We start from the raw sequence: 25299 nt of genomic DNA, 5'->3' as shown, positions 1-25299 counted from the left end.
CGCCAAGAAACCTCCGGGGAAACCACACGGATTTCTGCAGTCCGTCGCCCGCCCCGTTGCCCCGTGGAAGGAAATTTCTATGGACTTTATTGTGGACCTTCCCGAGAGCCAGGGGCACACAGTCATCTGGGTGGTTACTGATTTGTTCTCCAAACAAGTTCATTTCGTGCCGTGCCACAAGATTCCTTCTGCCAAGGCCTTGGCTAAGCTCTTCCTTTCCCATATATACCGTTTGCATGGCGTTCCCGACCGTATTGTCTCCGATCGTGGGGTCCAATTCACGTCCAAGTTTTGGAAAGAGTTCCTCACACGTATTGGCTCCGCCCAAGGCCTTAGCTCCGCCTACCATCCTCAGACTAATGGCGGCTGTGAACGTACTAATTCCGTCCTTGAACAATATTTACGTTGTTTCATCAATTATCAACAGGACGATTGGGTGGACTTGTTACCACACGCTGAAGTGGCCTATAACAATTCGGTTCATTCCAGCACTGGTTTCACCCCTTTCCGGGTAGTTTACGGCCAGGATTTTGTTCCTATCCCCGAACTGCCTGCGGCCCAGCCTCAGGTTCCCTCCGTGGCGGACTGGAGTGAACGTCTCAGTCGCCTTTGGCCCCTCACTCGTTCCACCTTGGACGCGGCCCACAAGGCTCACAAGAAACAGGCTGATAGGAAACGCTCTCAGCCTTATGAGTACCACGTTGGTGATTTGGTGTATTTGTCCACTAAATTCTTGCATACCACGCAAAAGTCGAAGAAATTGGGTCCCAAGTATGTTGGCCCTTTTCCCATTTTGAAAGTCATTAATCCTGTTTCTGTTCGTTTGCAATTGCCCAAACATCTTAGCCGGATCCATCCTGTGTTCCATATCAACCTTATCAAGCCCGTTAGGACGTCTGACCTGCGGCCTGCAGCTGACCCTCCACCTGCTCCGTTGCTTGTTGATGGGGAACATCATTTTGAGGTCCGGGACATTTTGGATTCCCGCAAGCACCGCAATCGCGTGCAATACCTTGTAGCTTGGAAACATTTTCCCCCCTCCCACACGGAATGGGTTGATAAGTCCCACGTGCGTGCTCCCCGCTTGCTCCGGAAGTTTTATGCTGCTTATCCCGACAAGCCTTGACTTTTCTCCTTTCCCTCTCTTGTTTGTTTGTTGTTTGTCTGTTTTGTGTGTTTTGTTTGTTTTTTTTTTCCAGGCCTGACAGCCTTTTTTCCGGGGGACGGCCGGATGTCAGCTTCTGCTTTGCTGCTGCTTCAGCTGCCATGAAACGGGAAGGGGGGGGCTTGTTGTGGGAGGGTTTTAATTGATGTGCTGGAGGTCTGCTGACGGAATGTTCCAGGGTGTTCCAGTCGTCGGGGTGTACGCATGCGTACGTGTTTCCCGCCTACATCAACGGCCTTCACATTCCATCTTGGCCTGTCTTTTTGAAGTTATCTCACACCTGACATTTGAGGGACTTATGATTGGACTGGAGCTTTGATCCTGTGGGGGGGGAACGGGCTATGCTATATATCAATTGCTTTCGCGCCATATTATTCAGATCTTGCTTCACTACTGCTCGCTTACCATTTATAATTAGTAAAAGTACTTTGGATTTCCAACCCATGGAGTCTCTTGGTCTTCTTTCCTAATTATGGAATGGAGTGGGGCCTGACAGCAGACCAATAGATAGTTGATAGATTGAAAGAGAGGATAGATGGATGGATGGATGGATGGATGGATGGATGGATGGAAAATTGATAGATTGAAAGAGAGGATAGATAGATGGATGGATGGGCAATTGATTGAAAGAGAGGACAGACAGGCAGACCAATAGATAGATAGATTGAAAGAGAGGATAGATGGATGGATGGATGGATGGATGGATGGATGGAAAATTGATAGATTGAAAGAGAGGATAGATAGATGGATGGATAGACAATTGATAGATTGAGAGAGAGCATAGATAGATGGAAGGATGGACAATTGATTGAAAGAGAGGACAGACAGGCAGACCAATAGATAGTTGATAGATTGAAAGAGAGGATAGATGGATGGATGGATGGATGGATGGATGGATGGATGGATGTAAAATTGATAGATTGAAAGAGAGGATAGAAAGATGGATGGATGGATAGATAGACAATTGATAGATTGAAAGAGAGCATAGATAGATGGATGGATGGACAATTGATTGAAAGAGAGGACAGACAGACAGACCAATAGATAGTTGATAGATTGAAAGAGAGAATAGATAAGCAGGCAGGCAGCTAGACAGACAGCTAGCTCTAGGATTTTTAAGTAATCTCATTGGTCAATGCTGCCACGTCCTCTGATACACAATCATTGTTGAGATACATAACCAACTGAACTGAGTTTTCCTGCGTCCTCTACTCCAAACACGGTGTGCCATTTCTTTTGCTGTTCTTCTACTACCCTTCAGAACGATAACTACTGTGATTTCCTGACCTAAACAAGGACTGGACTGCCAGTCTCAAATATTCAGGCTATGCATTGTAGAAAGCCTCCAAATTGAGAACCACAAACATCTAAAAAAAAAAAAAAAAAAAGAACTAGGGTATATGTTATTCCAATAAAGGAGGATATTTGTAGCTCAAGATTGAAATAAAGGGATCCTTGGTGCTCTCCAAGCTTGCTTGTTTTCTTGCAAACGTTTCATTGCCCTAGCTAGGTAACATCATCAGTGCTAGTGTATTATTTATACGTACATATTATATTCAGCAGCTTTCTTGTCTTCCTCAACTCCCCTTGGAGAAATGAAAGAAAGGGATGACGGCTAATGCAGGAAGCCAAAGCCAGATAAGGTGACCTTCTCAAACCTTCAAAGATCTGGGATGTTTAGTGGTCCCTTATCCCCCGAATAACCTGGTGTCTTCAACAGATCTTTTCTGGAAATATTCCATTCTCTTTCTTTTTTTATTTTTTCATAAAACACCGGGACTTTTTTTTTAACATTTGAAAGTTAGTATTAATTTCTGGGTGTTTTGAAAGCTCTCTTGTCTTTTTTTTAAATTGTGGAAACAACTTGGTTTCACTTGACACTAATTTTCTCAGTCCTGGTGTTTCCAATTTTTTTTTTAACAGCTATGGCTATGTGAGGTTCAATTTAACTAGCACTAACGATGCTACTTAGTTAGGGTAATGAAACATCTGCACGAAAACAAGCACGCTCAGAGACCACCAAGGCCCACTCATTTCAACCCTGAGCTACAAATATTCTCCTTTATCGGGGTTCAGTTTATTGGGGGTGCCAGAGGGAAGTCCGGCATTGTATTAAATGTGAAGAAGAAATACCACCAGAGGTCACCCTTGATCAGGAATTAGCACTTCTTTGCAAAGAAAATGATTTTTTGGGGGGGTGTTTTATCTGATTGAATGATTTTTTTTTAAAAGCTTTCCTTCTGTCTTATTATTTACTTACATTTAATACCTTTAAAGGTTTAGTTGGAGTCTTTTATGATGGAAGTATTGACTAATTATAAAGCCCTATTATCATTCTAGAGTCGGGAACGACTAGCCCATATGTACGAGGGGAACCTTTACCTATTACCATTCTGTGGAATTGTTGTGCGAGTTGCAATCAAAACGTAATTTGGGAGGCACCAGATACCAAGTGAATTACTTCCACTCACTCAGAGCAAACCCATTCAAGGAGATACCAAGTGAATTACTTCCACTCACTGAGAGCAAACCCATTCAAGGAGTGGAAATTTGCCCTCCGCGTGGCAAAGTGGCAAATCGTAATAAGAGCATTGAATCAAAGAAGCCACTAAGTGTAATTCCATCTTCGCTTCAAAATAATTGGCGTATCCTTTCATAGAAAACATATTCAAGGAGCAGTCCAAAATATGAGCTCCTGCATTCATTCTATTTTATTGATGCAGGGTGAGGGTGGATTTGATTTAAACCAAGTCGATTTAAATCACGTTTTAAATCATGATTTAAATCACTAGTAAATAGGCTTGATTTAAATCAACTCAATTTAAATCACAATTTTTAAAGAGCAGCTGTCATCTCTAATCCCGCACCGGCTCCTCCTCTGACCCCCTGTTGATTCACAGAAAGTCCCATTCCCTTTAACGGGACAGCTGGTGATGGCGGGCAGCAGATGAGCAGAGCTTGTATTCTGATTGGTTGTCAGACTCCCATGGGGCCATGCAGGGGCAACTCTGTAGGCTGTCCTGAGTCCCAAGCTTGGTTGACTCTTGCTGGGTGATGATGTAATGAAAGGGTTTTTGGGCAATTCCTACTATGGCTCTGCCTGAAGGACGAGCCGAGGTGGCGCAGTGGTTAGGGTGCAGTACTGCAGGCCACTTCAGCTGACTGTTATCTGCAGTTCAGCGGTTCTAATCTCACCGGCTCAAGGTTGACTCAGCCTTCCATCCTTCCGAGGTGGGTGAAATGAGGACCCAGACTGTGGGGGCGATATGCTGACTCTGTAAACCGCTTAGAGAGGGCTGAAAGCCCTATGAAGCGGTATATAAGTCTAATTGCTATTGCTACTAGATCTTTGTTATGTAGAATAGCCTGGCTCAGACCTTAATGGCACATTGACAAAGGTTTGGGGTCGGCTGAGTTTCTGCCTCCCTTTTAGGGGAAATATCCTTCCCTTTTAATATTTCCTAAAATATCTCCTTTTCCTAGGAGAGGGGTGGGTGCTAACTTCCTACAGGAGCATGGTTGCAGATGAGCAGGGAGTTGCTAATGCGGGTATGCTTTGGAACATAGTTCAAAATAATGAACATGCTTCATTAAGAAATCACCGCTGTCTCCATAGAAATGATCAAGTGAAAGCTGTCAAATTGCAAAGGGCTGACATCTTCCCCTGGCATTCACGGAAACCTTAGCAGCTGCTTCCCATCTTGTCAGCCGGCTGCAGAGAGAAGCAGTCCAAGTCCCTTGAATTTTACACCCAGCTGTATTCAAAAGGAATAGGCAAAACGTTCTTTTTTTCCAGAAATGGAACGTCCGGTGAAGTCAAAGAACATTCAGGGTTTTTCTCCCCCGCCTGCAGGCTACGTCGATGGAGATGTGTATCTTCCAGAAACCAAATAGGTTCCTGGTTGTTTCGATACGTGACAGCAGCATGCTCCAGTCCCTGAGGAAAACGGAACATTCTGGAACTTCCCAGAATGTTCCTGCCTCTGGAATGAAACGTTTTGACCGTGTTTTAAGTTTTAATCTGTGAAAGGAGATGCTGCATTTTTTAGAAGGAGAGATATTTTAGCCTTGGAACGAAAATATAATTTACAGGTAGTCCCCGACTTACCGTCACTTGTTTAGTGACGGTTTCAAGTTACAGTCCCACTGAAAAAAGGGACTTATGACCTTTTCGCACTTACAACCGTTGCAGCATCCTTATGGTCACATGATCAATTTTCAGATGCTTGGCAACCGATCTGACTCACATTTATGACGGTTGCAGTGTCCCGGAATCATGTGATCCCCTTCTGATTAGCAAAGTCAACGGGGAAGCCAGATTCCCTTAACAACCGTGTTACTAGCTTAACAACTGCAGTGATTCACTTAACAACTGTGGCACGAACGGTCATAAGATGAGTCAAAAATCACTTAGCAACTGTCTTGCTTAGCAAATGGAAATTTGGGGCTCAGTTATGGTCATAAGTCGAGGACTACCTATGCACATACATTAGTAGTAAAAGAGTTTACAATTTGGCCTTGTCTGTTTTGTGAAGATAAAATCTTCACATCATCTTACTACATTGTGTAACTGAGATTTTTCCTTCCTTCCTCTCTGTTTTGCCCCTGTGTATGAAATTGATTTACCGTTTGTATCTATCATATACAATGGGGATATTTAAAGAGCGACTGGATGTCCCTCGGGATTTGTCATATTTTAATTTCTGATTTATTTTTGGCAGCCTAAGAGTATAGTGGAGAACAGGATTTGTTGTGGCCCATCAGTGGCCAATGGAGCTGGCAGCAGAGTCGGACAGTGAGGAGGTTGGGGAGGAACATGGGCCAATCCTGGGGGCTGAGGGAAGCTCAGACAACGGCTCTGCTTTGGAGGCAGAGAGGGAGCAGTGAGGCAGAAGAACAGCTGGAGCCTGTTCCCAGTGTGTGCCTGCGCAGAGCTGCCAGAGGACAAGAACAACTAAGAAATCAGGGTTGTTTAGGAGTAAAGCTACACCTTGGAGTTGATTGGCCCTTCATTGGTCATTGTTTGTATTACCCTTCCCGATTCTATGTAAGCCGCCCTGAGTCCCCTCAGGGAAAAGGGCGGCCTATAAATTGTAATAAACTTCAAACTTCAAACTTCACATAGGAAACAAAAGAGGAGCGAACGGGGAGTGGGCTTTTGCAGGAAACAATTTGTTCCTTCGGTCATTTCTAGAGTGAAAGTTCTGTTTGTGATTATAAGAAACTCTGTGCCAAATGTTGCCTTGCCCTGCATTTGGAAACTAGTTATCTGGCAGCTCGCCAAGCAAGATAAGGTGCGTGTAGATAAATGTTCCTCGGAAAGACTGTTTGCTAAGCCTTGCTGACTGAATGAAAGGCATTCACAGCTGTGTAAATGGTTCCACCACAAAACCGCGGTAGACTGAAGCGCGTGTGACTAAAGCGCGGTGACAAAACCGCACCGTCAAAACCGCGCGACAACAGCGTGCCGACAGAAGCGCGCTGTAACATAACCCTAAAAATAACCCTAAACCTAACCCTAAACCTAACCCTAAACCTAACCCTAAACCTAACCCTAAACCTTACCTTAAGTTAAATCGCGCTTCTGTCCGCGCGCTATTGTCGTCGCGCTGTTGTGGGCGCGCTTTTGACATCGCGGTTTTAGCGCCGCGGTGTTGTCGGCGCACTTTTGACGTTCGCGGTTATGTCGTGCCACGGTGTAAATAAAAGAGGTTTTGTCAGGGCCAAAACTTTGTTTCTTGGTTTCTAAGGAAGCCTGGATCAGAACAGGATTAATGTCACTAAAATCTTATTTTTGTGGCTTGGCGCCTGTTGCTTTTATATCCTGCCACCGCTACATTTCTAGCTGTGTAAAGTTTGTGCGGCTTAACACACTAGCTTTACTTTTGTTGTCTCTCAGAGATGGAACAGGGCAGATTGTCAAAGATTGTCAACAGGAAGGCAGTGATTTAAAAATAAATCCTCTTGTTGATATCGTTTAAGAATCAGGCTGGGCCAGATCTGGGTTAATGGAGACACGGCATTTAATTCTATTTATGGTCTTCCTCCGCTCTAGAACTCTACCACCCCAGGTTGATACAGAGCTGACCAGGGTGGTTGGTGTGATTGTGTTTGTTGTCGCCACAGGGGGTGGAGGGGCTTATGGGTCTTGTACTGGAGATTTTAATTTTGCAAGCCGCCTGGAGTCAGTGTATGTGAGTTGGGCAGCCATATAACTTTGTTTAATAAATAGTAAATATGGATGAAGAATCCCTCAAGTAAGGACCTACTAGCTCACGTTTGCACAATAGACAAAGTGTTGTTGGTTTTTAGCTTTTTTGGCAGCTTGGTCTATGTTATTTTATTTATTGGTTCACTACATAGCAAAACTCCATGGTGTTCTCACAGGTGTGTGTGTGTATGTGTGTGAAGATGTTTCCTCGATCTATGAAAATAAAAAAAGCACAGCCTTGATCATACCGTCACAGCCTTGATTTTATAGACTCATACACAACTCAGAGATAAGCCTTGGTGAAATGGATGGTAGGGATCGGGTGTCCGTTATTCATGAATGTCTGTTAAATGTGGAAGTATGACATCATAGCAGGTTTTCTACTATGCTTGCGGGTGTAAATTATCACAAACGTTGCATATCCGTTCCTTTACGTGATGCTTACTCAGCCGGAATAAATGGATGCAACCCGCCTGTTATTGGCGTCATGACATCATCGGTTGGGTTATGATGTCGTCACTCAGACAATGAAATGTTGGTCTGTCGCATGTGAAATCCATTGCTTCAAGGTCCACAAGAATGCAGGTTTCACATCTATTTTAGAAGCAGGAGAAAAAAATGAACTCTCATGACGCTAATTGTTACGTCTTCCATCATTGTGGAGGCCAAGAGACCAAGATCACATTAATACCTATAGTATCTTAAAAACTGTAATAGAAATTTCCCAATCTCATTTCTACTGAACGGAAGTGGGATTTTCTTTAAAATGCTCTTTCTCAATGATCGTCCCCTCAAGGCTGAATTGCCCTTTATGAATGAAACTGATCGACCATTTAATTTTCCTTTCCCATCACAAACATACTATTGGGCCGGTCAGCCGCCGGCCCCTACAGCAGCCAAAGAGGAGGCGGTGTGGGAGTCGGGATCAGAATCAAGGCAACCTTGATAGAGCCGAGGTGGCGCAGTGGTTAAATGCAGCACTGCAGGCTACTTCAGCTGACTGCAGTTCGGCTGTTCAAATCTCACCGGCTCAGGGTTGACTCAGCCTTCCATCCTTCCGAGGTGGGTAAAATGAGGACCCGGATTGTTGTTGGGGGCAATATGCTGACTCTGTAAACCGCTTAGAGAGGGCTGAAAGCCCTATGAAGCGGTATATAAGTCTAACTGCTATTGCTATTGCTAACTGCTAACCTGAGAGCTCGGAAAGGGAAGAGGGAATGGAGCTGTCAGAGAGACAGACGGAAGCGGAGCCTGGGCCATCTGTCAGCCCTCAGACGAGAGTCAACAGCCCCCAGGTCTGGAGGTGGCTGATGTGGAAGAGGAGGAACAGCTGGGCCCAGTGCCTGACACCTAGTTGCGCAGAAGGCAAAGGAGAGGAGAGCACTGGAAATCTATGGGCTGATTCTTGGGACGGAAGAGCCACCGCTGCTAGCAAAGCCCTACCCTAGCTCGCGGGATAAAAGGCAGGGGGAGGAGATGAATAGATGTAGAAGGAGATGAATAGATGTGGCAGACAACTAGAATAGAATAGAATAGAATAGAATAGAATTTTATTATTTGTATGCCGCCCTTCTCCGGGAGGACTCAGGGCGGCGAACAATTCAAGGGGGAAAAAGGGGGACATAAAAAACAAAATACAAATAATAAAAGTAAACAACAGTTGCACAACCATACATGTTGAGAGGGGAGGGAACTCATCACCCCCAGGCCTGCTGGCAAAGCCAGGTTTTGATGGCTTTTCGGAAGGCCTGGAGAGAGGTGAGGGTCCAAATCCCTGCGGGTGTTCATTCCAGAGGGTCGGAGCTGCCACAGAGAAGGCCCTCCCCCGGGTAATAGCCAGGTGGCATTGGCTGGTAGATGGCACCCGGAGGAGGCCAACCCTGTGAGATCTAATGGGTCTGTGGGAGGTAATTGGCAGCAGGTGGTCTCTCAAGTATTCATCTTCTGGCTGGCCGGACTTGTTAGCCTGCGAGAGAAACTTTTCTCTCGCAGGCATGTCTGTTAAAGGAATCTTTTTAGTTCATGTCAGAGGGTTTGTCATTTTTGGGGAGCTGCGTCAGAACACATATAGACAAAGTGTGCTGCATGATGACGCTAATAGATAACATTATAAAAGCAGCTGGCTTTAGGTACACAGTAGAAATTAAAATAGTGAGCAAAGCATAATTAAATAGCTACCAGCGGGACGGGTTCGGGAAATACATTCTTAGATGCCATAGTGACATTGTGCGAGTTAATACAATTTCCACAGTTCCTGCAGAGGGAGAAACAAGCCCGCTTGAAATTCTCCGAGCAACGTTTTCTGCATAGAATCTCTACAGGCCTAAGGATGTTGGCTCTTCTGGTCTGGTTACACCAGCACGGATGTCCTTCCATCTTCTCAGCCAGATATCCGGTAAGTGTCCCGTTTCTCTACACACTTTCTGTGGAGGCCTACCATGCATAAACCAAGCTAATTTCCCAACCCAGACATATTAAGCAATTGCTAAAGACCCCAATAGAGAGATAAACTGTGTTTCTGCCTTGTGCTATGATGGACCGTATTTTTCAGAGTTTAAGACGCACTTCTTCCCCCCTCCCCAAAAGAGGATGAAAATGTGGGTGCATCTTATACACCGAATGTAGCCCCACCCACCCGCCGGCCCCCATCCTTTGGCCTCTGCCTCCCAGCAATTTGCCTCCTTGCAGTAAACAGCAAATAGCCTGTTTCAGTTTCAGCTTCAGCACAGCTTGATTAGCACAAGCAGCTGATGGTTGGTTGGATCAGCCTCCTGACCATCAGCTGTTTAAGGCTGCAGAGATTGCCATTGCCTATTGCCGCCTCCCCATGCTCCATTTTCCGCCCATTCCGATCCCCCCGCCTGGAATGGGTGTAAAATGGGGTGCGCAGAGGCCAAAAACAGGGCGCGCAAAGGTGGCAATAGGCTATGGCAATCCCTGCAGCCTGAAACAGCTGATCGTTGGGAGGCCGATCCAACCAACAATCAGCTGCTTGTGCTTTTCAAGATGTGCTGAAATTGAAACTGAAACACACCGTTTGCTGCAAGGAGGCAAATTGCTGGGAGGCAGAGGCAGATTTTTTTCCCTTGTGCTAATCAGGCTAAACTGGAGCTGAAACAGCCTTTTTGCTCTTTTCTGCAAGGAGGCAAATTGCTGGGAGGCAGAGGCAGATTTTTTTTTCTTGTTTTCCTCCCCAAAAGCTAGGTGTGTCTTATACTTCGGAGCGTCTTATACTCTGAAAAATACAGTAATTCTGACCTCCATGTAGCCACACTATAAAGACTAGAATAACACAGTACAAAAGATAGAATAACTTGAGATGCTCTTTTCTTTGAGAAAGATAATCTGTATCTTAGAAGTGCTGTAAGTTCACACAGCAAAATTGGATCTGATATATTTCAACTGAAACTCAAAAGTTCATACAATATGGGTGTAACAAAAAAGGGATTTGTAAGTAAGACAGTCTGCAATCTTTAAACTGGGTGAGGCAGCCATTAATTCTGATTGTCTTTTTCTTCCCCAGTTTCATGAAAATGAGAAGCAGAAGAATGGAGTGCAAATTAGTTGGGTCACTCAGATCTTAGGATAGCAAAGGGAAAAAAAGCTGTCATCTTGGCAACTGTGACTTGAGGATCAACGTTAAGAGGTATAAGGTTTTTTTTTAAAGCGTGCTTGCAATCTTATGAATTTCAGAAGATTCCTTAGATTTTGTTTAATGAGGTCACGCTGAGCAATTTTTCCCCCCTTCCTCTCTGCGTAGGATAGATATAATGCAGTTTGTAAGGTAGAACTTGTTTATTCTTAAACGCTAGGCTGAAATGAGCTAAATTCTGTCCTCTAAAATTCAGGGGCATAGCTATTTGGAGATCCACAGCTAGTCAGGATGTGGATCTCCAAATGTGGGATGGCTAAAAAGACCTGTGGTGGCGCAGTGGTTAGAACGCAGTACTGCAGGCTACTTCTGCTGACTGCCGGCAGCCTGCAATTTGGCAGATTGAATCTCACCTGGCTCAAGGTTGACTCAGCCTTCCATCCTTCCGAGGTCGGTAAACGAGGACTCAGATTGTTGAAGGCAATAGGCTGACTCTGTAAACCACTTAAAGAGGGCTGTAAAAGCACTATGAAGCGGTACAGAAGTCTAAGTGCTATTGCTATCATAACCAAAAAGAGTAATTTAAATTGAATTAAAATTAATTAAACTTAGTCCTCGATTTACGACCACAAATGAGCCCGTGGGGACACTGTGATGGTTGCAACTAAAAGAAGCCATCATAAACGCCCCGTGTCCAGTGCCATCCTAACTTGGAACGCTTGTGTTCTGACCCAGCTCCCAAAACACGACAAACCTCTGCAGTTGAAGCAATGATTCCGTTATTTGGAGCGCCAGCAGCCCCAGGAAAAAGTTTCTCTTTCACCTCCCGCTAACAAATCTGTCCGGCAGGAAGATGAGTAGTTGTCTGTCACATCTATTCATTCCCGCTCCCTGCCTTTTATACCCAGAGCTAGGGTGGGGCTTTGCTAGCAGTGGTGGCTCTTCCTTCCCAAGAATCAGCCCATAGATTTCCACTGCTCTCCTCTCCTCTGCCTTCTGGGCATCTGCGCGTCAGGCACTGGACCCAGCTGTTCCTCCTCTTCCTCATCAGCCACCTCCAGACCTGGGGGCTGTTGACTCTCTATCTGAGGGCTGATGAATGGTCCAGGCTCCATCTCCGTCTCTCTCTCTCTGCCAGCACTATTCCCTCTTCCCCCTCGGAGGTCTCAGGTTGCCTTGATGTTGAGCCCGACTCCCACACCTCCTCCTTCTCTGATTTGGCTGTTGGAGGGGCTGGCAGTCAACAGACCATGACAGCTTGCTGAATGAGTGGGTGTTAAGTGAGGTCTACCTGTACCCTGTTTCCTGGTGTGTTTCAGACTGTCCTGGGTACTCCCTAAGAAAGGGGAGATGAGCATCCCTACCATCCTATTAAATTAAGAAGTGAGGGGTTCGGGTATGTTTCATTTTTGGGGTGAAGCTTGGCTTCCAAGGAAAAGCATGCTCCTGATTTTTGGCCTATCAGAAGATAAAGATAAAGGTAAAAGTTCCTCTCGCACATATGTGCTAGTCGTTCCCAACTCCAAGGGATGCTCATCTCCATTTCAAAGCCGAAGAGCCAGCGCTGTCCGAAGACATCTCTGTGGTCAAGTGGCCGGCATGACTAAATGCCAAAGGCTCATGGAACGCTGTTCCCTTCCCACCTAAGGTGGTTCCTATTTTTCTACTTGCATTATTTACGTGCTTTCGAACTGCTAGGTTGGCAGAAGCTGGGACAAGTCACGGGAGCTCACTCCGTTATGCGGCGCTAGGGATTAGAATGGCCAAACTGCAGATGTTTCTGATTGACATGCTCAGTGTCTTAGCCACTGAGCCACCATGTCCCAGGTAGATACCTGCATCAGAAGATATTTGCAGCCTATTTATTTTCACAATGAGCCTGGATACTGCCAGCAAGTTGGCTGCTTTACTGGTAGTCCTTGACTTACAACTGTTCAAAGTTACAACGCCACTGAATAAAAGGGACTTATCATCATTTTGCACACGTATGAGCATTGCAGCATCCCTGTGATGACGGGATCAACATTTGGATGCTTGGCAGCTGGTTCGTATTTATGCCGGTCGCAGTGCCCTGCGGTCGTATGTTCCCCCTTTTGCAACATTCTGACAAGCAGAGTCAATGGGGAAGACAGATTCACTTAACAACCGGGTTTAACAACTGCAAGGATTCAGTTAACAAATGTGGCAAGAAAAGTCGTAAAATAGCAATAGTGCTAGCACTTATATACCATTTCACAGTGCTTTCCAGCCTTCTCTAAGCGGTTTACAGAGTCACCACATTGCCTCCCAAAATCTGGCTCCTCATTTTACCCACCTGGGAAGGAGGGAAGGCTGAGTCAACCTTGAGCCTGGTGAGATTTGAACTGCCAAATTGCAGGAAGCCGGCAGTCAGCAGAAGTAGCCTGCAGTAGCGCACTCTAACCACTGCACCACTGTGACTCATGGGCAAGACTCACTTAACAACTCTATCACTTAGCAACATCAATTCTGGGCTCAATTGTGGTCCTAAATTGAGGATTACCTATACTTAACTTTTAGGCATTACAGTATTGTCAGCTTATTTTATGTTTTGTTGTATTTTGGTAGGCACCCACCCCACACACAATTTGTGTGCAGTGCGTCTCCCATGGGCATTTTGTGTAAGTCAGCAGCAGCCGCGTTGCTTCCTACAGTGATAGCCGAAAGACAAGGATCGATGCAAAGCCGTTCGTCTCGACGGCGTGTAAAACATTTAAAACAAAATAAATCCAGTTTAGAGGTTGCGCTGACCTTAAGAAGCACTCTTGACACTTTCGTGACAGTTGTGAAGGCATTTCTGAACAAGCTTTGCATTTGAAATGTACGGCGGTGTGCTCGGAATGGATCTGCTTGGGACTTGAAATATTTATAGGATGGTTGGACAGCGTTGAGATATTTCCGGTAAGGATATCTCCAACTTGAAACGAAGTATTTCTAAATATTTCACACACGGAAGCCTGGAAAATTAGGTGAACAATAACTAGGCAACCTTTGTTGGCAAGCCCAAATTCAGAATTTTGTCAGGGGAGTGTGTTTGTGTGTGTGTATTAGTGGAGGGTTTCGGCCAGTACGGCCCGGTACAGCTGTACCGGTAGTAATGGGGAACAGCGTCCACCATACCTGTACGGTAGCTCGTTTGGCCCACCCACCCATCCGCGTTCCATACCTGTTTTGGAAGCCACCGGGCCAATTGCGCATGCACGCACAGCGTGCGTCGCCTGCGCAACCTCCGACGAGCAGCTGGGTGTCAAGGGCGGTGGAGTGCACATGCGTGCGCAGCGCACGTCAGGCGCGTGCACAAACAGACCACGAGCAACATACCGATAGCAACGGTAGGAGCAACCTACCACTGGTGTGTGTGCGTGCACACATGTTCTTGGACAACTTGTCCTCAGCAGTGCAGGTGGGCCTCGACTTACAACAGTTCATTTAGTGACCGTTCAAAGTTACGACGACACTGAAAAAAGTGAATTACGACCGTCGTTCACACTTACGACCATTGCTGCATCCCCATGGTCGCATGATCAAAATTCAGACGCTTGACAACTGACTCATATTTATGACGGTTGCAGTGTCCTGGGGGGTGGGGTCAGGTGATCAAGTTATGCCACCTTCTGATGAGCAAAGTCAATGGGGAAGCCAGATTCACTTAACAACCATGTCATTAACTGAACAACTGCTATGGTTCACTTGACAGCAGTGGCAAGAAAGATCGTAAAATGGGGCAAAACTCACTCAACAAATATTCCTCTTACCAACATCAATTTTGGGCTCAATTGTGATCGTAACTCAAGGACTTACCTGTATCGCAGCCTGTTTTGGGACCGATTCATGCCAGTTATGAAATGTTAGGGAAATGCTGAGCAGAATTCCAAGCTTGAACCTGTCCATGGATGCTGGTTCACACATGCTGATCAGTTGCGTTGATTGTGGTGCTCATATTGACTGAATGATATCTGATATGACAAGCCTAGTTAGCCTTCCTGACGTTTGAAGAACTGCCTCTCCCCTATTACATCCACCTGGCCCACCAGGAGGGGAAGGCAAGGTGTGATAGGCTTCCCGTTGATTAGCGATTGTCATTCCATGGGTAGTGTCATAAATACATGCCAGTTGCCAAGCACCAAATTTGGGGGTTATTGCAATGTCCCTAAATGTGAAAAAATGTTCATATGTCATTTGGTCAAATTCTTACTAAATAAATGGTTGTTAAGGGTTGTCAATGGTGGCTCTGTGGCTAAGACGCTGAGCTTGTCAATCGAAAGGTCGGCAGTTCGAATCCATAGCGTCTCGTAACGGAGTGAGCTCCCGTGACTTGTCCCAGTTTCTGCCAACTTAGCAGTTCGAAAGCACATTAAAAAATGCAAGTAGAAAAATAGGAACCATCTTTGATGGGAAGGTAACAGCGTTCCATGCGCCTTCAGCGTTGAGTCATGCCGGCCACATGACCACGGAGATGTCTTCGGACAGCGCTGGCTCTTCTGCTTTGAAATGGAGATGAGCACCTCCACCTAGAGTCGGGAATGACTAGCACATATGTGCGAAGGGAACCTTTACCTTTAAGGGTCTATGGGGATTCTCAATTATCTAGGTCATGGTTGTCCCAAAGGTGCTTTTTCAAGAGGCTACTGGACTTTCTGGTTTTTCTTTGAAGATGTTTCACTTCTCATCCAAGCAGCTTCTTCAGGTTGAGACTGGATGGTAGTGAATAGAAGGATTTATACTCCTTGCAGATGGCTGGTCATTTGCATCCTTTTTAGAGAGTCGTTGAGACCACTTGGAGGTTTATCTCTGTCCTCAGGGTCACCTGAGTGGTGCAAATGGCTGCGGAGCCTCTTGGAATTGCTAAAAGGACCTGTGTTGTAGACTGGAGATACGCATCATTTCTCCTGAGGACACAGATAAACCTCCAGGTGGCCTCAATGACTCTCTAAAAGAATGCAAATGACCAGCTGTTTGCAAGAAGTATAAATCCTTCCATTCCCCACCATCCAGTCAGAGCTGAAGAAGCTTTTTGGGTGGGAAGCGAAACATTTTTAACAAAAAAAACAAGAAAGTCCAGTTGCCTCTTGCAAAAAGCACCTTTGGGACAAGCTTCTTGGATGAGAATGAAAATGTTTTCCAGAGGAGGAAAAAACCAAGAAAGTTTTGTAGCCTTTTAAAAAGCACCTTGGAGGCAAATTAGTTGTTGAGCCCTGCCTGTAACATCCACATCTTATTAGTGATGAGGTTTGGATAATGGATAAATTGGTGAGCAAATCGTAATTGCAATGCCATGTTTGAAGCTCACTGCGATTGTAAGCATTGCAAATCCTGGTGGGAATCCACAACTAGTGAAATATGATTAAAACGGGATTTGCAACTGGCATTGAAGAGTCACCACTCTCGTTCCTTTAAGAAAAAAGATGGTTTGTGGGTAGGATCTGGAAATGGCTTCTGTCAGTATGATGAAGGAATCTATGATTGTAATCCTTTTTCTCATTTTAAGCATCACATCCTCACATGGGATAAAAAAGAGCTAACCCACAGCAATCTAAATCATAGAAAGAGCTAAGCTCAAAACTTCAGTTCAAGCACAGAACATAGAACATGAGAGTAGGAAGGGGCCTTGGAGATCTTCTAGTCCAACCCTCTGCTCAAGTCAGAGACCTTATACCACTTCAGACAAGCGGCTGTCCAGTCTCTTCTTAAAAGCCTCCAGTGACGGAACACCTACAACTGTTCTGACCGAGGCTTCCTGAGACCATGAAGCAAACTTCTTGTCCCGACAAAAAAAAACCCTTTTATTAATTTACTGTGGATTCTGCTCATTGATAACCAGCAAAGTCTTTCAAGGGAGGATTTACAGTCATAGACCTTCTCTGGCTTGGAGAGCTGCCAGGCCGATATCTGCAAAACTTGGCAAGGAGCCTTGGAGAGTCACAAACCAATGAAGCGAACTAATTGTCTCCTGCAAGCTCCACTCCCCTTTTGCTCCTCTTTTATTTCCTCTGGGAGGGGCCATTCATTATCCACTTGTGGCCTTATTCCCAAGTCAATCCCTGTTGTTTAGCTGTTCCCTTCATCTGGCAACTCTGCCATGCGCACACTGGGAAGAGGCTCCAGCTGTTCCTCTGCCTCACTGATGTCTGACTCTGAAGGCAGCTGATAACCGACATACGGCTCTGCCCCCCTCTCTGCCTCTGACACAGAGCCCTCCTCAGAGCCTTCCCCAGACTCCAGGACTGGCCCATGTTTCCCCCCCCCCCAAACCTCCCCACTGTCCAAATCTGCTACCAGCTTTGTTGGCCGCTGGTGGGCCACAACAACAACTTCTGAAGTTCCGCCCTTGATTGTTCTCACTCTTAGAAAATTTCTCCGTAGTTCTAGGTTGGATCTATCCTTGATTAGTTTCCATTCATTGCTTCTGGTCCTGCCTTCAGATGCAGTTTTAGAAGACCCTTGTTAGGGGTCTCCTATCTTGGTGACATCTTTGCCCAGTTCAAAGGATCGATATGCTGCTTTCATTATTATTAAAAGTGAGATTTAATGGCATGGCTCTGCAAGAATCCCTCTATTTTTTGTTTTATTTTTTGCTCACTTTGGAAGCTGAATTAGTCAGCTATGTCCCTTTCCAGTGTCCTTATTAATTCTGTCTGCTGCAAGGGTTTAATTACACATTTACCAACTATCTGGTTCCTTAATCTTTAAGTAGATAAATTAGACTTTAGGAGAACGGCCACATTCTTTTCTATCGCCACTGCGATTTAGCACAGAATGGAAGAGTTTTGCGACATTAAAGAACAGAATTTTAATTCCAGCCGTTTCATGATTTACTTCCTAGAGGAATGGCTGAGGAATTCTGGGAATTGAAGTCCGCCCTTCTGAAAGTTGCCAAGTTTGGAGTCCCCTGTCTTCATTGAACTTATTAACGTTTCTGAAGTAAAGCCCATTCGCTGTTGTCACAGGTCATTCATCTCATTCTTTGTCACATTCACCTGCTCTTCCCAGTTCATCAGCTCTACATTTTTGGCCCAGTAATGCACATTGTTCAAGTATATCCAGGGTTCAACATAAAGACCCTGGGATCCAATTGGAAGAACTCCTTTGGCAATCAACAATTCTATCGTGGCACACCCAAAGCTTAAAAGAACACCAATGAGTCCTCACTGCAAACTTCAGTTGCAACATATAGTTGCAACTCATCCGTTTCTCACGGCAATTTCCTGGTAAATAGAGTAAAAGAAGAGAGCAGGGGTGTCAAACTCAAGGCCCGCAGGCTGGATTTGGCCCATGCGGTACTTAGATCTTATTTCCAGGGCCGCCCTGGGAACAGTGAAGAACTGGCCTGCAGTGTTTCTGCCAGAGATAACGGACTTCGAGAGGGCCGCAAGCTCAGTTTTGATTTTTAATTTTTTGATTTGATTTTATTACATTTATATGCCGCCCTTTTCCCCCAAAGGGTGGCAGAGGGTTGCAGGGGGTGATCTCAGCCAAAAATGGAGCTTGGGAGCCCATTTTCGCTGGCAGAGGGTTGCAGGAGGCCCTCCCAGCTGAAAACGGAACTCAGGAGCCTGTTTTCACTGGCAGAGCGCTCTGGCCCCCACCGGCACCCCCGACACGAGTGACGTCAAGCTGGCCATGCCCTCCAACTCCCCCAAGCTCAAACACAACCCTGATGCGGCCCTCAATGAAATTGAGTTTGACACCCCTGGAATAGAGGATAAAGAGCACACTTACTTTACTGCATGTCAACACTACTAGCGGTTGACAATTTATAACGCTGGGAAGCATTGCTTTTCATTCCGTCCTTGGTGTCTTTATGCCAGCCACGCTCTCCTGGCCCTGGGAGGGAGGTAATGGCAAACCCCTTCAGAAAATATCGCCAAGGAAACTGCACAGACTTGCACGGGCAATCATGCAAGACACAGATGAAGTCAGCAAAACATAAAACAGTGAGACTGAGAACTCTCAAAAGATGGATTTGTTCAATATGTGTCTTAAAGGTTGCTGTGATTCAGTGTGTGGTGAGAATCTGCCATAATCTTTACATACTGTGTGAATCAATACACATGATAGTGTAGCCACTTGTCCATGGCATGTTGTGTGAAGAGAGCAAACCTGGGGTTAGTAGAGCAATTAAATGAACTTTGATTTAGGGTTGACCATGTTTTGTGAATCTAGAATACAGATTCTCACCCCTTATTAATGCAGGTGGTCCTCGAATTACTACAGTTCATTTAGCGACCGTTCAAAGTTAATAGGTGACTTATGACCATTTTTCACAGTGATAACCTTTGCAGCATCCCCATGATCTCGTTTGGATACTAGGCCACTGATTCATATTTATGACCGTTGCTGTGTCCCAAATTGATCACATTTTTGCAAACCTCTGACAAGGAAAGTCAATGGGGAAGTCAGATTCACTTAACAACCAGGTTACTAACTTATCAACTGCGGTGATTGACTTAACAACGGAGGCAAGAAAATGGGGCAAAACTCCCTTAACAAATGTCTCACTTAATAACAGAAATGTGGGGCTCGGTTGTTGTCGTAAATCAAGGACTACCCATTTCCCATTTATACCAGGGACCTTCCATTTGCTTGTTTTCCGGAGGGAGAGAAAAAGAAACAAATATGACTTTATCTGAAAAAGGATGGGGAGTGTTGTGGCCTGTTGGTCACCGGCCCCTTCAGCAACCGAATCAAATGAGGAGGCGTGGGAGTCAGGGTCAGCATCAAGGCAACCGGAGAGCTCCGAGGGGGAAGGAGGGAATGGAGCTGTCAGAAAGAGAGACAGGCGGAGCCTGGGGTGTCCGTCAGCCCTCAAATGGAGAGTCAACAGCCGCCAGGTCTAGAGCTGACTGATGAGGAAGAGGAGGAACAAGTGCCTGACGTGCGGATGCGCAGAAAATAGAGGAGAGGAGAGCAGTGGAAACCTATGGGCTGTTCCTTGGGACAGAAGAGCCACCACTGCTAATGAAACCCCAATGCTAATGGTAGGGATGCTCATCTCCCCTTTCTTAGGGAGTACCCAGGACAGTCTGAAACACACCAGGAAACAGGGTACAGGTAGTCCTCACCTAACACCCACTCATTCAGCAAGCTGTCATGGTCTGTTGACTGCCAGCCCCTCCAGCAGCCAAATCGGAGGAGGAGTGGGAGTCAGGGTCAACATCAAGGCAACCTGAAAGCTCTGAGGGAGAAGAGGGAATGGAGCTGGCAGAGAGAGAGAGAGACGGAGGTGGAGCTTGGGCCATCCATCAGCCGTCAGATGGAGAGCCAACAGCCCCCAGGTCTGGAGGTGGCTGATGAGGAAGAGGAGGAACAGCTGGGTCCAGTGCCTGACGCGCAGATGCCCAGAAGGCAGAGGAGAGGAGAGCAGTGGAAATCTCTGGGCTGATTCTTGGGACGGAAGAGCCACCACTGCTAATGAAACCCCACCCTAGATCTGGGGATAAGATGAAAAGATGTGGCAGACAACTATCCATCTCTCATGCCCTGACTTCTTAGCCTGCGTTGAGAGAGACACTTTTTGCCTGCTGACACTCCTCATAAAAGAATCATTACTTCAACTAGAGAGGGTTTGGGGGTGTTTGAGGAGCTGGGTCAGAACAAGGAGTCTTCCTTTTTCATGCAGAGATAGAGAAAATCAAAGCTTTGGTCTCTGGAGACCAAATTCATTCAGCAATTCATTGCTGAGTTCATTGACTCCAATACAGGAGCTCTGTCCAGTTTTGCCCTGAAGGGATCAATTTATTTACCAAACCTAATCGAGCCTCAAGTTTTGCTTTCCTTTAACCTAATTGCCGAGGAGAAAAACAGAGGCACAACGAAGTTTGCCTCTCCACTTGTGTCTTGTCTTTATTATTAAACCCACACACTGCAGCCGAAGGAATGATTTTCAGATTTGGCCTTTGCCCTTGGCTTGAGCTGATCACAAAGAACAGAATTGTGTTTCTCCTTCTCCTTTTACTCTTCATCTTTGTTATCAAAACATTTGGCCTGAAAGTTCCCCGTCTGGTTGTTAGAATGGGAGGAAAGATGCCGCTGCCCTAAGGTAGAGGACTAGTTGCCAACATATGACCATAAGGGAGCCTGCCCAATGTGGTTGTAGTCGTGATATACCGTATTTTTCGGAGTATAAGACGCACCAAGATTTTGAAGACGCAAATTTTTTTAAAAATGCTTTTGCACTCTGCAGATCTCCCCAAAACAGCCTGGTTCTTTAGGAGGCTTGTAGAGTGCTCCTGGGGGCGGGAGGGGGGGGGGCAAAAACAGCAAAAAATGGCCTGTATTTTGTGAAAACGGGTCCCTTTTTTGTCAAAAAAGGGCATGCATAGCCTTTAGGAGGCTTATAGAGTGCTCCTGGGAGTTGGGTGGGGGAGGCAAAACGAGTAGAGAAAACCCAGCCTGTTTTTCACTCATTTCTGCCCTCCCCAGCTCCCAGGAACACTCTGCAAGGCTCCTAAAGGCTATGCCCGGCCATTTTGGTGAAGGGGTGGAGTTTCAGGAGGCCAAAAATGCTGTATTCAGTGTATAAGACGCAACCAGATTTTCAGCCTCTTTTGAGGGAAAAAGGATTGTCTTATACTCTGAAAAATATGGTAATAGGAGTTGGAAGGGACCTTGGAGGTCTTCCAGTCCAAGCCCCTACTCAAGCAGGAAATGCTGTACCACTTCAGACCAATGTCTGTGGAGATTCTCAGTCATTTCTAGGTCATGGTTCTCCCAAAGGTTCTTTTTTTCAAGTGGCAGCTGGACTTACTGGTGGTGTTGTGTTAGTTGTGACTTCTTTGTAAATTCTGTGACCTGTTCCAATACCAGAAAGTCCAGTTGCCTCTTGAAAAAAAGCACCTTTGGGATTTCAGATAAACGTTATCCAAAATCTTCTTAAAAACCTCCAGTGTTGGAGCATCTACAACTTCTGGAGGCAATGTTGTTCCACTGATTAATTGTTCTGACTGTCAGGAAATTTCTCCTTAGTTCTAAGTTGCTTCTCTCCTTGATCAGTTTCCACCCATTGCTTCTTGTTTTGCCTTGATTTTATGACTTTTTTTTTGCAGTGGTCATTAAGTGAATGCTGACCTCATAAAATGGACCCCACGGTCCTTAAGTGAACCAATGGTTCACAAAGGATGAGCTTTTACCAATAAACAGAAATTCCAGCTTTCAGCAAAAATGCCATGATATGCAATCAGGTGACTGCAGAACACTACAAAGGGCCATAAATGCAGGTTTATGGTTGAACACCTGAAGTTTGGTCATATAACTTCAGAGGGGGGGCCTTACCACTGGAACTTGGGATCCTGATTGAAAGATTCCAGATCCATTGTAACTTTGAATGGTTAGTAAGCAGCTAAGTGTGAGTCAAAGACTACCTGTACTGCATTCATGCTTTGCACAGTGCTTCCTAGTGAGTTTTAAACTAGGCCAGTGCTGGTGAACCTTTTCGGCACCAAGTGCTGAAACCAGAACATGTGTGCGCATGCACGCCAGGCAGCTGGTCTGTGTGCATGTGAGAGCACTGGAAACCAGAAGAGCAGTTGCCCAGTGTGCATGCATGCACTGGCCAGCTGCTCCTCAGGGTTGCAGTGCGCACGTATGCACCAGCCAGCTGTTCTTCCTGGTTCCAGCGCTCCCAGCTCGCTGGTGCACATGCATGCACCGGAACCCAGAAGAGCAGCTGGCGACAGCGTGCATGCCCAGAGTGAGGGCTCTGTGTGCCACCTCTGGCATGCGTGCCATAGCTTCACCATCATGGAACTAGGCTATTCTTTTGGCTTACTGAAGATACATGCAATTTAATATGCAAAGATTTGGAACTTTGTCAACCATATAGTCAAAATAAGGTTTTCAATATCTCATTCCTCAGTCTTAGGTTTGCATCATATATATATTTGAATCATAGCAATTTGTATTAACAAGAATTATGGTACTATTTCCTGGACCGAAATAAGATTCTCACAAAACCCCATCTTTTTACAGGTTTGTTTCCACAATATATCTTGCAATAGCGACCAGAGATGAATACACCAGTGGACAATATAACCAAACCAACGAACCCACCCAACCAAGTGATCAACTAGTCAACCCAACCAACCAGCCTAGCCAATCAATCAATCAACCAGCTAACCAATCAATCAACCAACACAACCAATCAACCACAGAAGGAAGAAAAGTTCAGTCTGTTCCATACATTTAGAGATGCCATATTTTTCGGAGTATAAGATGCACCTTTTTCCCTCAAAAAAGAGGCTGAAAATCTGGGTGCATCTTATACACTGAATACAATATTTTTTGCCTCCCAAAACCCCACCCCTTTCACCAAAATGGCCATGCATAGTTTGTAGGAGGCTTTCAGAGTGCTCCTGGGGGCTGGGGAAGGCAGCAATGAGCAAAAAATGGGCTGTTTTTGCTCAATTTTGCCCCTCCCAGCCCCCAGGAATACTCTATAAGCTTCCTAAGGGCTATGCATGCCTTTTTTTTTTTTTTTACAAAAAATGAGCCAGTTTTTGTGAAAAACAGGCTGTTTCTTGCTCACCCCCCCCCCCCCCGCACTCTACAAGCCTCCTAAGGACTATGCATGCCCTTTTTTTGAAGGAAAAAAAAACCGGTCCCAAAAAAACAGGCTGTTTTGGGGAAGTTTGCAGAGTCCAAAAACTTTTTTTTTAATTTGCGTCTTTAAAACATTGGTGCCTCTCATACTTTGGTGTGTCTTATACTCCGAAAAATATGGTACATCTCTTTGTATACCATTGAGGCAGGGGTGGGTTCCTGCAAGTTCTATAGAAGAGATTCCACAAATCTACAGTGCCGTTTAGAACCAGTTCTAGCTCCCTCCCCCCACCCGTCTGCACATCATCAAGATGAAGAGCGAGGGGAGGAATTCTGGGAGTTGAAGTCCACAAGTCTTAAAGCTGTCAAGTTTGAACACCCCTGGGGTTTTTTTTCTAAAGGGTTGGGGGTGCAAGGGTCTTGTAACTTGACAGCTTTAAGACTTGCATGCTTCAAATCCCAGAGTTCTGAGCCAACATTTTGGTTGCTAAGCAAGAGCGTTGTTAAGTGAGTTTCACCACATTTTACAAGTTGGCCACGCTCACCCGGTCACATGGCTGCCAAGCCACTCCCACCCAGTCACATGACCGTCAAGCCACTCCCACAAAGCAGGGCACACCTACAGAAGAGGTTCTAAAAAAATTTGAAACCCACCACTGCATTGAGGCCAAATGTTGAGTCCTTAGATTGGAGTTGCACCACCGTCATCTGTGATGCAACCATATTCAGTCTTTGCACATGGGCATTCCCTTTCACCCGGAGTCACTTCTTTTACCCATTTTAATTCCCCCTCCCAAAATAGTTACACACTAATATAACCCTTCTAAAGTAATTGTGTGGCCTCATAAGGCGAATGGTGCTAGAGAGATAGACATGACCAGGTTTAAAATTCTCCATAGCTGGCCCCAAATATCAACAAGGCCTCAGGCTTAGAAGTTTTCACAAGGGGGGAGAGGCAGAGCTGCCCAGCGTTGATGGACCCTGGGAAAGGCTCTTAAGAAAGATTTGTGGTGAACTTCTCCTTTGTAAGTTCCTCAGCTTGACGGTTTGAACATCTATTTCCATTAAGCGTTGCATAGGTTTCCAACAATGCTAGAGAGCAAGAGCCAGCTGGGTGAATTGGGGCCAGTCACTCTATCTATCTATCTATCTATCTATCTATCTATCTATCTATCTATCTATCTATCTATCTATCTATCTATCTATCTATCTATCTATATCTATATATCTATCATCCATCCATCCATCCATCCATCCATCCATCCATCCATCCATCCATCTATCTATCATCTATCTATCTATCTATCTATCTATCTATCTATCTATCTATCTATCTATCTATCTATCTATCTAGTGTCACAACCCCTGGTATGCCCCAATTATGGGAGGAAGCTAACTGTGGCTTAATGGCTAAGACGTCTGCCTAAGATGTAATACAGCACAGGTTCGAATCCCAGCAAGGGTATGGCTAGCTGATGAGAGCTAAATAGCTTGAAATAGATCTATACTAGTCTCCCTTTATTTATTTATCAGCACAAATATAACACACACACACACACATATATATTTCTCAGTATGATACCTAACAAGGGATTAACTTGCATTTTTAAAATTAGCCATTGCTAAGACAAATAGAGCTGTGGACAAAGTGCAGATTCTTTCCCGGGAGGAGCAAACTCTGCTTTATTCCTGATAAAAATGGGCTTTCGGTCGTCATTAAATGCTAGATCAGGAATCAGATGACGGGAAAATCTTTTTTACCCGTCCGTCGGTGCT

General features: G+C 45.4%; 1 long non-coding RNA gene across 1 annotated transcript in view; it reads left to right on the top strand.

The window, feature by feature from the left end:
• The window catches only part of LOC116510572, a 61126-nt gene extending 37891 nt beyond the window's left edge, over positions 1–23235 (top strand). The window contains exons 4-6 of the long non-coding RNA XR_004255654.1: positions 9628–9771; positions 10900–11022; positions 22954–23235. This is a non-coding gene — a long non-coding RNA (uncharacterized LOC116510572). The remainder of the gene's footprint in view (positions 1–9627; positions 9772–10899; positions 11023–22953) is intronic.
• The last annotated feature ends 2064 nt before the right edge of the window (positions 23236–25299 follow it).

Source organism: Thamnophis elegans, chromosome 6 (genome assembly GCF_009769535.1).
Source record: "Thamnophis elegans isolate rThaEle1 chromosome 6, rThaEle1.pri, whole genome shotgun sequence".
NCBI lineage: Eukaryota > Metazoa > Chordata > Lepidosauria > Squamata > Colubridae > Thamnophis > Thamnophis elegans.
Note: the sequence above shows the minus strand (reverse complement) of the source record. Positions and strands in the feature narration are given on the sequence as shown.